The following is a 14,708-nucleotide window of genomic DNA, read 5'->3' as shown; positions in this document are numbered from 1 at the left end:
CGCCTCAGCGGCGCAGGGAGAGCAGGGCGCCTCAGCGGCGCAGGGAGAGCAGGGCGCCTCAGCGGCGCAGGGAGAGCAGGGCGCCTCAGCGGCGCAGGGAGAGCAGGGCGCCTCAGCGGCGCAGGGAGAGCTGGGCGCCTCAGCGGCGCAGGGAGAGCTGGGCGCCTCAGCGGCGCAGGGAGAGCTGGGCGCCTCAGCGGCGCAGGGAGGGCGTTGGGGAAACTTCTCCAGTCCAGCAGTATCCACCGGCACTGGGACCACCGGAATACGATCTGCTGGCATTGGGACCACCGGAACATGATCTGCCGGAACTGGGACCACCGGAACATGATCCACCGGCACAGGGACCACCGGAACACGATCCACCGGCACAGGGACCACCGGAACACGATCCGCCGGAACTGAGACCACCGGCACACGATCCACCGGAACTGGGACCACCGGAACTGCCTCCGGGGCTTCGGATAAAGCCCTGTGCTCCTTCCACGCATGCAGGACTGCCACCACAAAGCATCCCATCACAGCCCTCCAGGCCGTTTCCGGACTCGGGACCACCGGAACGGAGTCCACCGGCACAGGGACCACCGGAACACGATCCACCGGCACAGGGACCACCGGAACACGATCCACCGGCACAGGGACCACCGGAACACGATCCACCGGCACAGGGACCACCGGAACACGATCCACCGGCACAGGGACCACCGGAACATGATCTGCCGGAACTGGGACCACCGGAACACGATCCACCGGCACAGGGACCACCGGAACACGATCCACCGGCACAGGGACCACCGGAACACGATCCACCGGCACAGGGACCACCGGAGCACGATCCACCGGCACAGGGACCACCGGAGCACGATCCACCGGCACAGGGACTACCGGAGCACGATCCACCGGCACAGGGACTACCGGAGCACGATCCACCGGCAAAGGGACCATCGGAGCACGATCCACCGGCACAGGGACCACCGGAGCACGATCCACCGGCAAAGGGACCATCGGAGCACGATCCACCGGCACAGGGACCACCGGAGCACGATCCACCGGCACAGGGACCACCGGAACATAATCCACCTGAACTGGGACCACTGGAACAGGCACGGAGGGAGCCTTCCTTCTCCTCCTCCGTTTCAAGACCACCAGAACTGGGTCCATCGGCATTGGGACCACCGGAACACGATCCACCGGCACCGGGACCACCGGCACAGGGTCCACCGGAAGTGGATCCATAGGTACCACCGGACTCCGGAGAGGGGCCCTCCTCCGCTGTCCAATGAAATAATCCACAGTCACCTCGAATGTTGCCCCCTCCAGTGCCCTCATTACAGTCCAATCGAATGGTTTGTCGAGGGCATAATTGAAGAGCTCCTTAAGAGTTTCATCTCTGTATCCCAGTCCCTCTGCAGCCCTCTTAAACTCCTGTGCAAATTCCCTCAGATCAGTTCCTTGTTGCCGCATAGCTCTAAGGGAGCTAAACTGGACTATACGGTCCCAGAGGGGACAGGAGATAGCAGAGGGAGGGGATTGCGGTGACCTCTTTCTCCGCTGAGTCCTCATATTGGTTGGATCCTTCTGTCACGTACACACAAAGGAAATGGTGCGAGGACTCAAGTGCAGAAAAGGATATATATTTATAACAAATAAAACATAAATACAAAACAAACACCCACGAGGGGGCAAAACACATAATAGAACATAAACTAAAACTCAAAACATACCAACAGAAGTCACTGGGGGAACGGGAGACGCAGACATTACACAAGGATCCAACACAGACTGACAAACACAAGGAGATTATAAAGGGAACAAACAAGGCAGATAATGAGGGAGAACAGGTGGGGCAAATTAACCAATGATCAGATAACAAGGGGGAGGGAACTGACAGGGACACGAGCACATGCTCAACATAACAAAACCCACAAGTGCACACACGACAGGACAGGCATGTGACAGTTAGTTAATAAAAATACAGATTTTCATGTTAGTTTACAGTGCATTAACTACTGTTAAACAAAATTTGAATAATGTCTTAGTAAATGTTCATTGTTAAATGTTAAATGTTTAGTAAATGAACATTAACAAAGATTAATAAACGCTGTATAAGTGCAGTTCATTATTAGTTAATGTTAACTAATGAACCTTATTGCAAGGTGTTACCGTTTATATATATATATATATATATATATATATATATATATATATATATATATATATATATATATATATATATATATATATATATATAAAATGCAGTATGCTTTTCCACAAGGAGTGTGATTTATTGAAGTGTTTGTGTGTGTAGCAATGTCTGTCACATTTTGAATTTTAATATACGTCCACAACCTGTCTTTGCAAGGGCAAACTTTACTATAATACAGAATATATTTCATCAGAATGCATTATGTTTTGTTTTGGAAAGTGTCAAGGGTATGCCCTGTTGAAACTGATATGTTATATATAGGTTTTATAAAACCTATATATTTTATGCTATGCTAGAAACAAATAGTAGAGCTGTGTTCTACCTGAGAGAAAATACATTTAAAAATATATTTAGCAAATACTTTAATTGAAATTGACAAAGTATGATTGACAAATTGTGACAAATGAGTGACAAATTATGAGTGAAAAATTAAATGAAAAAATATATTATCTGAATTTTTTCCCGATTAGGGTTTTTATGAACATCCAGTTCCTAAATTCCTTAATTCTCTACCATACTTTTTTAATATTAAACATATATAACCAATGTTCTTAGGTAAATCAGATGTAATATAATAGTCAGTTTATGTTTTAATATTTTAACAAAATAGATTAAAAAAAGGATTTCTTTCAAAATGAACAGAAACCCTTTGATGATGTTTAATACAGACCCAAAGTGAGGAGTGAACTTTGATAGGCACTTTTTTATGGGAAATATAATTAAAGATTTACTTTCGTTATTGTTTGATATAATACAGATCTCGGCTAAATAATTTAAATGTATATTTTTTATTTTATTGCCATTTTAAAAACATTGTTTGGCATGTTTTACATTGTGACCTCATGATGAGAACAGGTTAAATGACATATATTTTCAAAGTATAGAGCAACTATTTAAAATAATACTAACAAAATTTGAAAATAAAAGCCATGAATGTCCTGAGTATCACAATTTCCTTTAGATAACTTTATACACACACAAAACGATCAGGCAAAACTTAATGACCACCTTCCTAATATTATGTTGGTCCTTTTGCTGCTTTACAGCCCTGACTCATTGAGGCATGGACTCCACTAGACCCCTGAATGAGTGCTGTGGTATCTGGCACCAAGATGTTAGCAGCAGATCCTTTAAGTCCTGTAAGTTGCGAGGTAGGGCCTCCATGGATCGGACTTGTTTGTTCAGCAAATCCCACTGACGCTCGATTGGATTGAGATCTGGAGAATTTGGAGGTCAAGTCAACGCTTCAAACTCGTTGTTGTGCTCCTCAAACCATTCCTGAAGCATTTGTGCTTTGAGTCAGGAGCATTATCCTGCTGGAAGAGCCACAGCCACCAGAATACCGTTTCAATGAAAGGCTGAACATGGTCTCAGCAATGCTTAGGTAGGTGGAGCGTGTCAAAGTAAGGTTTCCCAGCAGAACATTGCCCAAAGCATCACACTGCCTCTGCCGGCTCGCCTTCTTCCCATAGTGTATCCTAGGGCCATGTGTTCCCCAGGTAAGTGACGCACACACACCCGGCCATCCACGTGATGTAAAAGAAAACGTGATTCATCAGACCAGGCCACCTTCTTCCATTGCTCCGTGGTCCAGTTCTGATGCTCACGTGCCACTGTTGGTGCTTTCGGCGGGGTCAGGGGTCAGCATGGGCACCCTGACTGGTCATACGCAACAAACTGAGATGCTCTGTGTATTCTGACACCTTTCTATCAGAACCAGCATTAACTTCTGGAGCAGTTTGAGCTCCAGTAGCTCGTCTGTTTGATCGGACCACACGGGCCAGCTTTCGCTCCCCACGTGCATCAATGAGCTTTGGCCGCCCATGACCCTGTGGCCGGTTCTCCACTGTTCCTTCCTTGGAGCACTTTTGACAGATACTGACCACTGCAGACCGGGAACAGCCCACAAGAGCTGCAGTTTTGGAGATGCTCTGACCCAGTCGTCTAGCCGTCACAATTTGGCCCTTGTCAAACTTGCTCAAATCCTTACGCTTACCCATGTTTCCTGCTTCTAACACATCAACTTTGAGGACAAAATGTTAATTTTCTGTCTAATATAGCCCACCTACTAACAGGTGCCGTGATGAAGAGATCATCACTGTTATTCACTTCACCTCTCAGTAGTCATAATGTTATGTCTGATCGGTATATATAAAAAAAATATACTGATCGGTATACTAAAAAAAGAATGTGAAGCAGCGTCATTAACGTTATTTTCGTCACGCAGTTAGATCGAGTCTGGAGTTTAACACACACACTGAGCATCTACAGCACCTGTAACCCTGGGAGGCCATTTTAAGCCCTTACACTCTGGAAAAGTTTTCAGTGATCCAGTAATCGCATCTGTTTATTCAAACAGTCCAAAACAGCGCTAATGTAAAGAAGGCCAGGCTGATTCCACAGACATATCAGAGAGAATTGAGACTCACATTGTGTTTTTACTGAATTGTTTGTTCCAGTGTGTGCTTTGCTTTAAAACACGAGCTCTGTCGTATTCTGCGATTGTTTCTGAAGAGCGCAATGTTGGTGATGTACTGACATCGTACTGACTTGGTGATGTACTGAAGTCACCGTGTGTGTGCACTCCTCCAGATCACTGATCGCAGGCTTCATTCATGTACACACACAGTCCATTCACATTGCTTCCACTCACACTCAGGAAGGATAATGTTTGCTTTGTCATGTGTGTTGCTGTGATTAGCAATCATAGGTTTATTCAGTCAAAGTGGTTGATTTAGGAGTTTTTGGGTGTCTCTGTGTGGTCCTGTTCGTATCTCAGGTTGATGTCTAAAGTGAAAGTTGTTGTTGTTGGTGCTCTGTAGACATGCTATACACTGAGCGTTCTGTAAGGTTTTTAATATAATGTTTTTTTTTCATGGGTGCATATAAATGTATTATATAAAAGAAGTATATGGACTATTTATATTTGGTTATTTGGTGTCATTTTGGATCCTCCAATGATCCTTGCATAAAATATAGTTTTGTGAGAATCACCCTTTAATCTGATAGTTTACTTTGTATATAGCAAATTATGACAAAATGAACGTGTTAATGAGATAAATGGCATATACTTAATTACATTTCCCAATAAGTGTGCGACTGATCAAAGGTGTGATTAATCGTGATTTAATTTTTAAATCTAATGACGGCCATAATACTATATACAGTATATGCTCTCTCGGGTAAATATATAGTTCATATAATAAACCTGCTGCTATTTACAATATCATTTACTATGATTTAAAGTCAATATGTGTCATATATGGGATTATTTAGGTTCTCCACTAAAGTCTGTTTTATGAAGGTGTGTAGAGTGCATTGGGATGGTGAAGTGCAGCATGGACTGATGGGTAAAACAGTGTGCTGAGCTCTAGAAGGAGCGCACTGATGTAGTGTGGGAGGAGGAGGAGGAGGAGGAGGAGGAGGAGGAAAGAAACCGCAGTATTGCCTGAGATACAAAAGGCCAAAGGGTCACTGCGGACAGAATTAATTTTTAAAGACCTCAGATGGTGAGAGACATGGGGAGAGCACGGATAGTAGAGGAGAGTCAGAAACAGTAATTCACTGGACACCTAATCTATAATATGTGTTCTATAATATTGTGTGTGCATACATTTAAAAAGGTAATGCACATTTCAATAGTAAATATTAAAATGCAGTGCGGTCTCTATAGATTTTAAAACTCCTGATCAACTGAGAAAAATCAAGACAATTAATTCTCAAGGGCAGACACTGGCAATTGTAAGACCATGACAAGCATACTATATTAGGGTGATTTTTTAAAATTAATTCCAACACAGATGCATGCATGAGCTGAGTTCATAAATCAAATCCATCATGTGCATTTTGGATGCATGAAAGCAAAACATAAAATCAAACGGCAAAGGCCAGTCAAAATAAGTAAGTCTTTAGATCACTTTTGAAAGTGTCCATACTTGATGAGGATTTTCTAGATAAAGGCAGTTCATTCTAAACTAAAGTGCAGGAGCTGCAACAGCAAAAGCTTGATCTCCCCTACACCTCAAACGTGACCGTGTTAAACACAAACTCTGAGAGGAACGCAAGAGTCTTTAGGGTTGGTAGGGGATTTACATCTCTTTTATATACTTTTAAGCATGATAATGCAGTGCTTTGTAAAGAAATTTTGACACCTTGTATTGTATTCTATATTCTACTGGTAACAAATGAAGAGATATCAACATTAAATGATCCCGTTTCCTAGCATTAGTTTGTAGTCTTGATGCTGCATTTTGGACATACTGAAGGCATGCAACCTTCACTTATGCCCAAGTATAAATAATTACAATAATCCAGCCATGTGGAAAAAAGCATGTAAGGTTCCTTACATATTTTTCTAGAATGTAAAAGAATATTGTTGATTTAACTTAAAAAATAAGTAACCTGGTTGCCTTAAAATGTTGAGTTCATTGAATTAAAAAAATTGAGTTGATACAATGAAGGAAATTGGTTTAGTAAATAGAAACTCAAAATATTATTTTATCTGAACCACATAAATAAAAGAAATGTTTTGATAAATCATAAAAATGTTTAATGACTGCATGAAACATTTATTTGTTTGCAAATAAAACACAATTATGAATATTCTTACAACATCTTTTATTGCTATTTGAATAAAGGGTAATGTAAATTCTCAAAAATGTTCATTGTATTAACTCAAATTTTTAATTTCAATGAACTCAAAATTTTAAGGCAACCAGGTAACTTGATTTTTAAATATTTTTTTACAGTTTACATGACAATTTGCTATATTGCAATGTGTGTTTCAAAGCGTGCATCTTTTGCATTCATGCCTCATGTGCGTTCTGGGAGGGAATTAAACCAAATCATTCTGATGACAGACATTGGCTCAGGAATTTCAGAATGACCAAACCAACATTTGAGATGCTGTGATACGATTTGTCCACTGGTTATCAATCAATCAATCAATCAATCAATCAATCAATCAATCAATCAATCAATCAATCAATCAATCCTTTTATTCAGGACACACATGGTCACAAAAACACATAAAACCAATACAGTAATACCAATATAAACACAACAAGAACAACAACAAAGTTCAGTTATCCAATAAAATCCTTTAACTTGCGTGGATGCTGTGAATGTAGACAACGAAAGAATGGAAATCAAAATCTAATAGCGTTAGAGATTATATACTCAGGGGACCCAGAGCGGAGCCAGGATAAAAGCCCATGACAGAGTCAACTGAGGGAGGAGCTATGGTGGAGTCTTGACTGGCGACACCTAGGAGGGACTAATGGAAATAGAGCCAATCAAAACGGAGCTCTATGTGCAGATTAGACCAGGCAATACAATGGTCCAGGAGGCTGTGGCAGCCAAAGTGGAAATGAGAGAACCTTAAGTTCTATCACGAAGATTGTAATTCCATGTCATTCATTCATACTAATAGGTCTGGCCAATCACTGCTTCACACCTAGAGTATATAAGCGCTAAACTCTCTGTTTCACATTCACAGTTGATAAAACACTGACGTTCCCCTTCATCCTCCCCACTACCGCCAGGTTGAACCCTGTCCATCCATCCCCAGCCTTAATCTTCAGAGAGGATCAGCCAAAACTGCATCCCCCAGGATTCGGATGAAGGACGGGGCCTATGCCAAAGAAAAAACTTTTCTATTCAAGCAAACACAAATCATTGTTGCTCAATACCATCTGTTAATACTTCACGGAATAAATACCATGCAAACGTTCACCTGCCCTCTGAGTCTTTCTGATAGAACCAGGGTGCCTGAGGATTGAGGCAGAGTAGGTGGGATTGAGGACCGAGATGAAGCCGCAGGGAAGATGTAGCCAGACAGAGCCAAAGCAATGGAGAGACAAATGCACAGTGGATGGCTCGGAAGTCAGTGGCACAGGCAGGGTGACGTCTGACCAAGGTGAAGCTGTCGAGACGAGGGAGCCACAAGGACGATGGTAGCTGATGAAGGCTGATGGCTTATGTCCTTTGTCTGCGGTGGGCTCTGGCATTAGGTCTGTGCAGTATGGGTGATGGCGGGGTAGGCTCTAGATCTGGAGCAGAACAGGTGAAATCCTCCTCAGCGGGGCAGGTGAAGTCCTCCTTGGGGGGGCAGATGGTATACTGGGACCAGCAGATCACCAACACCCACTCCACCAACTTGCCAAAAGTTCCCAGAGGACAGACAACTGGGAGAGGACACCTTTGTGCACTCGTTCAAGCTAGCATAAAATAATGCACACAATGAGCAGTCGGAAGTGTGCTTGGCTCACCAGATAGAGAAATCTACTGCTGTGGTCCTCGATGCACTGTTTTTCCTGCTTCCATTTTTATTTCTCAATTTTGAGGGTCCGATATACTTTAAGGGTGTGGGTGTTGTGAGTGCACAGAACGCAGGAATGGAAATCCGTTACTCTAAACGGAAAACTCAGGAGATAAACTTAATATATACTCAAAGAACGTAATCAACAGAGAAATAGAACAGGTGAGTGGAATCAGGAACTGTGGAAACTAATTAGCAAACAGGGAAACTAACTAGGAACTAAAAACGAGAAAAGAGCAAATAGAATGAAAAGAAAACTAAACCATAGCATACATGTTACACATCCACTGATGAGGCAAAGTCACACGAGTTTTCTGTTGCATATCAAGGGATTTATTTAGTAATTGTGATTTTTTTTTTTTTGGTGCAAAAAAATATGTAAGACCTGTAATTCAATATTAAAATTCAAGTAACAAACAGAAACGTTCAATTCCACTGGATCCGTTGCTCTTGAAAATGAACAACTTTTCTTCTGAGGTAAATTTTTCCAGGATTATTCCTCACCGCGTCTCAAAATGTTTCAAAATGTAAAGTACATGTACTAAACTTGACGTGTTTATTCAAGTTGACACGGGCGGAGATACTCTATTGGATCACGTCAGAATTTGACTTTGAAAAGAATGTGCGCTCCGTGGGCTTAGTGGATAATGAGATACTCGTGAATGACTGACATCTCTCTCTTTTCAAACCAATTACATACGATATGTTAAACCTGACATTTCAATGTTTCTTTAGACATATTTCTTGTGTTTTTGTGGCTAGTATTCACTAAGTTACAGTTCATTTTCTGAAAAGAATCAGAATGGACTTCACTGACAGAGAGGCTGCAAATCACGCATCATGTTTGTTTTCTTTATTTTGCAAAAAGCTCAACAATTTGTTCATATTTCGAGTACACACAAATAAAAGTAGAAACTTAACAGATTATAATGATGTATAACACTTGCCTGATTTATAAAAATTGTGTTATTTGAGTCTCTTTGGAGTCACTGATAAGAAAATTACACAATCATCGACCTCAGAGGGTTAAAGACATCACCTGGTTGCATAAGTGTGCTTCCCCTTTTATAATCGGCCATGTTACTCTGTTTGGAATAAACCAATCACATTCAAATTCTTACTGGGAAGTACTTTTTATCCTTCGCTCATATAAGTGATTCTGATGAACCCCAAAAAATGAGATCTTTCTGTAAAAGATAAAAAAGGGGTGTGTACGCATTATATATCCACTGTATGTTGGTCTTTCTCACACTCTTCTAGCTCTGGTCTGATTTGTTCAGTGAGCCGTGGTCAGGCATCTCTTCCTCATGAGACGACCGCTGGCAGCACAAAGTTCCTTTATGGTCATTGCATATTCATTTAATCAGGCATTTAAAGCAGGACAATTGTATCTGCCCACACAATGTTTCTTCAAAAATTGTTAGAAAAATGTGGTGTGAAATAAGTCTTTAAAAAAACACTTAGACGGACACAAAGTATTCTACTATTCTTTTTCAACAATGTAAAAATCAGTTTAAAGCAGCACCAGTGATGACCACAGACTCTTGTGATGATAGATCGACTTACAAATTTTGAATGACACGTCTGCCATAGCTTGATGGGGTCTGTATTGTTTTTAATCGTACTTTTAAACTTCGAGTTTCAGGTAATAACCCGAGAACAAAAAGAACTACAAAATTCGACTGCTTTACGGCATATACATCACTTCCACCAACACACACACTTCCTTACATTCGGACGTGCAAGCCCAACTTTGTTTGTTGGATAATATAGTCATGTCCAAAGCAGCACAGACAAATATGAAAGAAAAGGTTTTGTTGGAGGAAAGCAATAAGAGGAAACGAAAAAGTGATGGGATTAAAGGCAGGACGAGAATCAGCATTGGACCAGCGTTTGCTCGTCGGCGTGAGCTGAAGGAGGCGTGCCCGACCGATGCTGTCCTGCTTGTTATGGTGATTACCGACGACTCAAACATTGAACTGAAGTATCATATAGATTCTGTAAAACGCTAACCAATAGACTACTATAATGACGCTGGCTTGTGAACGTGAGCATCGTGATTATTTGGCGTTTGAAAAAAATAAAACCCATGAAATTATATTCATATGACATGCTAAAACATATGCCACTGACTGTACCTGGGATGAAGACATTTCACACGCGCCGCCAGAAGAACACCTGCATGTGAACTCCTCTTGCAGTGTTCAGGGGAACTGTTAGTGCTGCACCAACCCGCAGGACGCTTTTATGAAGTTATTTGGCCCGCCCCGCACCACTGTATATATTTTTACAACCCGCCGCGCACCCGCGACCATTAAATAGACATACGGGGTCCGCGGGTTATGAGACGACCTGCGCATCACTAGTTCAGGGCTATCAGGGTTGTCATGTCAACAAATGCTCGCGCGATGGCATCCCCTGTTGTAGGATGACAGAGTTTACGACAGTAGTTGAGGACATTATTTTTTCCCAACTGTAGGGGGACCCTGAGAGCAAAAGTTACACAGTGCTGCTTTAAAAGTTGTAATGTACTGTAAAGCAGCTGTTAAAATTTGCATACTGTAGCATTGTTACATCTGTGTATTGGTGATGATAATAATTAATGGCTCATTTTCACCGAGCGTTAGAGTATGATTCAGGACCATAAACCCTGTTCCGGTTTGCATTTCCAGAGCCAACAGTACGTTTATGATAGGCATTGTGCAGCGACTGATGTCATTCTCACGCAAGAGAAGAAAGCAACACAGTAACAACTATTAATGGACGACATACAGCAGATCTTGTTCTTGCTTCTCAGCATGTGGCTGTTTGTCACAAGAAGATGACACGTTTTATTTGAGCCAGAACTGCAGACTATAAGGAAAAACACAGCCGAAAACACACTCGCAAATAACGATTCTCATTCTCTGTCAACCAATCAAAGTTCTGCAGTGAGTTTAGCTCCACCCTTTAGGACAGGACTACTGTTCTACCCCGATGCGGTTTAGAATTAGGGCACCTTTCACATCTTCTGACCATGGAGACCGTAGCGCTCAGTGGAAACGAGCCATTAATATTTGTGAGATAAAGTCTATCTTTCATTATAAACAGGCTGATCGCTGCAGTTGTTTTCTCCTTCAGATTATCACCTCCTTTCAAAAACTAAATACCTTTTGTCATCATCAATTTTCTTCTTAATCATCACCTTCATCACCATCATTATCATAATTATCACCATCATAGTAATCATAGTAATTATAGGTAGACTGAGGATGTACATGAAGAGATTTCAAAGCTTAAAGCAAAATCTGTTTTTCCATCAGTTCTAGATACTCCATTCTAAAACTGTGCACATCTAACAAACAAGTCAAGTAAAATGTATTTGTATAGCACTTTTAAAAAATTCCCATTGTATCCAAGCAGCTTCATTGTGGTTCTGTTTTGCCTCCATTCCCTTTGCTAGTTTGTTTCCATGGTAATTCATTGAGTTTGAGTGTTCCTAAGGCCACATCCACATTAGGACAGAGCTTTCCCTATCCAATCTTTTTCCCTTGTCTCAAGAAATATCTGCATAGGTACACATGGGTGGCAGTGGCTCAGTGGTTCATGTAGATTGTCTAGAAACTGAAAGGTTGGTGGTTCGATCCCCGGTTCCACCTGACCAAGTGTCGAGGTGTCCATGAGCAAGACACCTAACTCTAGCTGCTCCCGACGAGCTGGATGGTGCTTTACATGGCTGACACTGCCGTCGGTGGGTGAATGTGAGGCAAAAAAATGTAAAGCGCTTTGGATGGCCATAGGGTCTGTTAAAAGCGCTATATAAATGCAGTCCACATGAAACTGACTAAAAATTATGTAGTATACATGCCAGTGTGTGGTGCTGTAAATCTGCCATATAAATACACTAAAACAGAGAAGAAGAGATGTGGCTAAAAGGGGTACAGCAATGGTAGGATGATCAAATATTTTATCTCACGATAAAATAACAATTAATAAATTTGCTACTGAACAGATTGTGTTTTATGAAGGCGTACACCTACCTCAAACCCTAAACCTACCCATATAATAATGCAGATACAGTAATTAAATGATGCAGTATTGACGTGCGCCGTAGCTGTATCCCTTTCTAGTCTTTACCGTGCGGGGTGTGGTGTGATGATTAAAAAAAAAAAAAAAAATGTTTCAGGATCCTAAACCACTGGATCTGTGTGGACGAAACGCTGATTTGATTAAAAAAAAATGTATTAATACAGCTAAACACATCTCAGTGTGGATAGGGCCTATCATTAATGTTAGTGTGTATGTTTTCTCCTGAGTTATATAGACTATATATTCCTTTCAATCTCCTGCATCAAGCATGCAATCTATACAGTCAGACCGTTATATTCATGATGCTAAGCATTTCAGGATTATAGATATGCAATAATATTTTGTGACGATACACACAATTGCGATTTAATATATAGCATACTGGACTGTAAAAAAATATTGTTGATAAAAATTTTTTTTTTATTTTTACAATGAGGGAAATTAGTTTAATAAATAAAAACTCAAAATATTATTGTATCTGAACCACATAAAAAAAGTGATAAATCAGGAAAATAGCACAATTTGACATGTTTTACTGTCTTCACAAATAAAACGCACACAAATACCCAATGTGCTTCCAAAATCTTTTAATAATATTTGAATAAAGGTTGTCGATTCTCTAAAATGTTCATTGCATTAACTCAAATTTTTTATGTCAATGAACTCTTTCAACGAATTTTAAGGCAACCAGGTAACTTATTTTTTTAATATTTTACAGTGTGTATATTGCTATATATGAATGATAAAGTTGAAAATGCTTGTATGTCCAACTTTATATAAAGAGCTGTGAGACATTTTACACTGATAAACAATCACACAGAGATTTACAATATAGTATTGTATATTGCTTTACATGAGTGTACTATATGTGTATAAATAAAGCACTGCTTTCAAAATTAGTGCGTTGACGCATGGATACATTTTGTTTTTAACATGTAAAAAATATTTAACAGAATTAATGCAGCATGTTTTTTTTCTGTCATCCTTGGGCTAGCATTACATTATATATAAAGTGTAAAATTCCTTTAATCCATTCAAACCGTCAATTAATAAACCGGGTTATTTCCTTGTAGTGATGTCAAAAATATTTAATGTCCGTATCTGACTCAGAGTTGTTCAAATGTTTCGTCGGTTGTGATATTAAATAAAGCGTGCGCCGTGTCAGTGGGAGATTTATGGCTCATATTATCCCTCATCATAATAATAATAATAATAAATAATAATGTGTTCGATTTATATAGCGCTTTTCAAGACACTCAAAGCGCTTTACATAGAAGGGGGATCTCCTCAACCACCACCAATGTGCAGCATCCACCTGGATGATGCGACGGCAGCCATATTGCGCCAGAACGCTCACAACACACCAGCTGATTGGTGGAGAGGAGACCGAGTGATGAAGCCAATCAGGATAGGGGGAAGATTAGGAGGCCATGATGGACAGGGGCCAATGGGCAAATGTGGCCAGGATGCCGGGGTTACACCCCTACTCTTTATCGAAAGACATCCTGGTTTAACGTCTCATCCGAAAGACGGTGCTCTTTGTCAGTATAGTGTCCGCATCACTATACTGGGGTGTTAGAACCCACACAGACCACAGGGTGAGCACCCCCTGCTGGCCTCACTAACACCTCTACCAGCAGCTACCTGGTTTTCCCATTTGGTCTCCCATCCAGGTACTGACCAGGCTCAGCCCTGCTTAGCTTCAGTGGGAAACCAGTCTTGGGCTACAGGGTGATATGGCTGCTAGTTAAAGATGCAACTGTTAAATCAGTTCCAGATGCAGCATTTTGACTGAACCTCTTCTACTTCTGCTGACTGAGATGAGAACACATCTTTACAGTTTTCTGGGTCTTAAAAGAGTCTGCGTTTGTGATATATGTCCTTATTTCATGTTAAACGCTCGCTCTGTCTGGATGTGTTTAAATCTGCTCTAAGTTTGCGTTTTTGTCACCTATCACACATGCACACTTCAATAAGCCGACAGAAAGCAGGTTAATGTGTTTACATGCAGCACGAAATCAGGGTAAGAGGCAAAAAACGACCTGTCCTGACCGGTTTATGCTCACGCCGTTTATGACCTTACTCATAAAATGGAAATGGGTTACAGCGTTTACA

General features: G+C 41.2%; 1 pseudogene; it reads right to left on the bottom strand.

Moving 5' to 3' along the window:
- Positions 1-14,224: 14,224 nt before the first annotated feature.
- On the bottom strand, positions 14,225-14,341 carry LOC137091706 (5S ribosomal RNA; annotated as a pseudogene).
- Between the last annotated feature and the right edge of the window lie 367 nt (positions 14,342-14,708).

Source organism: Pseudorasbora parva, chromosome 10 (assembly GCF_024679245.1).
Source record: "Pseudorasbora parva isolate DD20220531a chromosome 10, ASM2467924v1, whole genome shotgun sequence".
Classification (NCBI taxonomy): Eukaryota; Metazoa; Chordata; class Actinopteri; order Cypriniformes; family Gobionidae; genus Pseudorasbora; species Pseudorasbora parva.
Note: the sequence above shows the minus strand (reverse complement) of the source record. Positions and strands in the feature narration are given on the sequence as shown.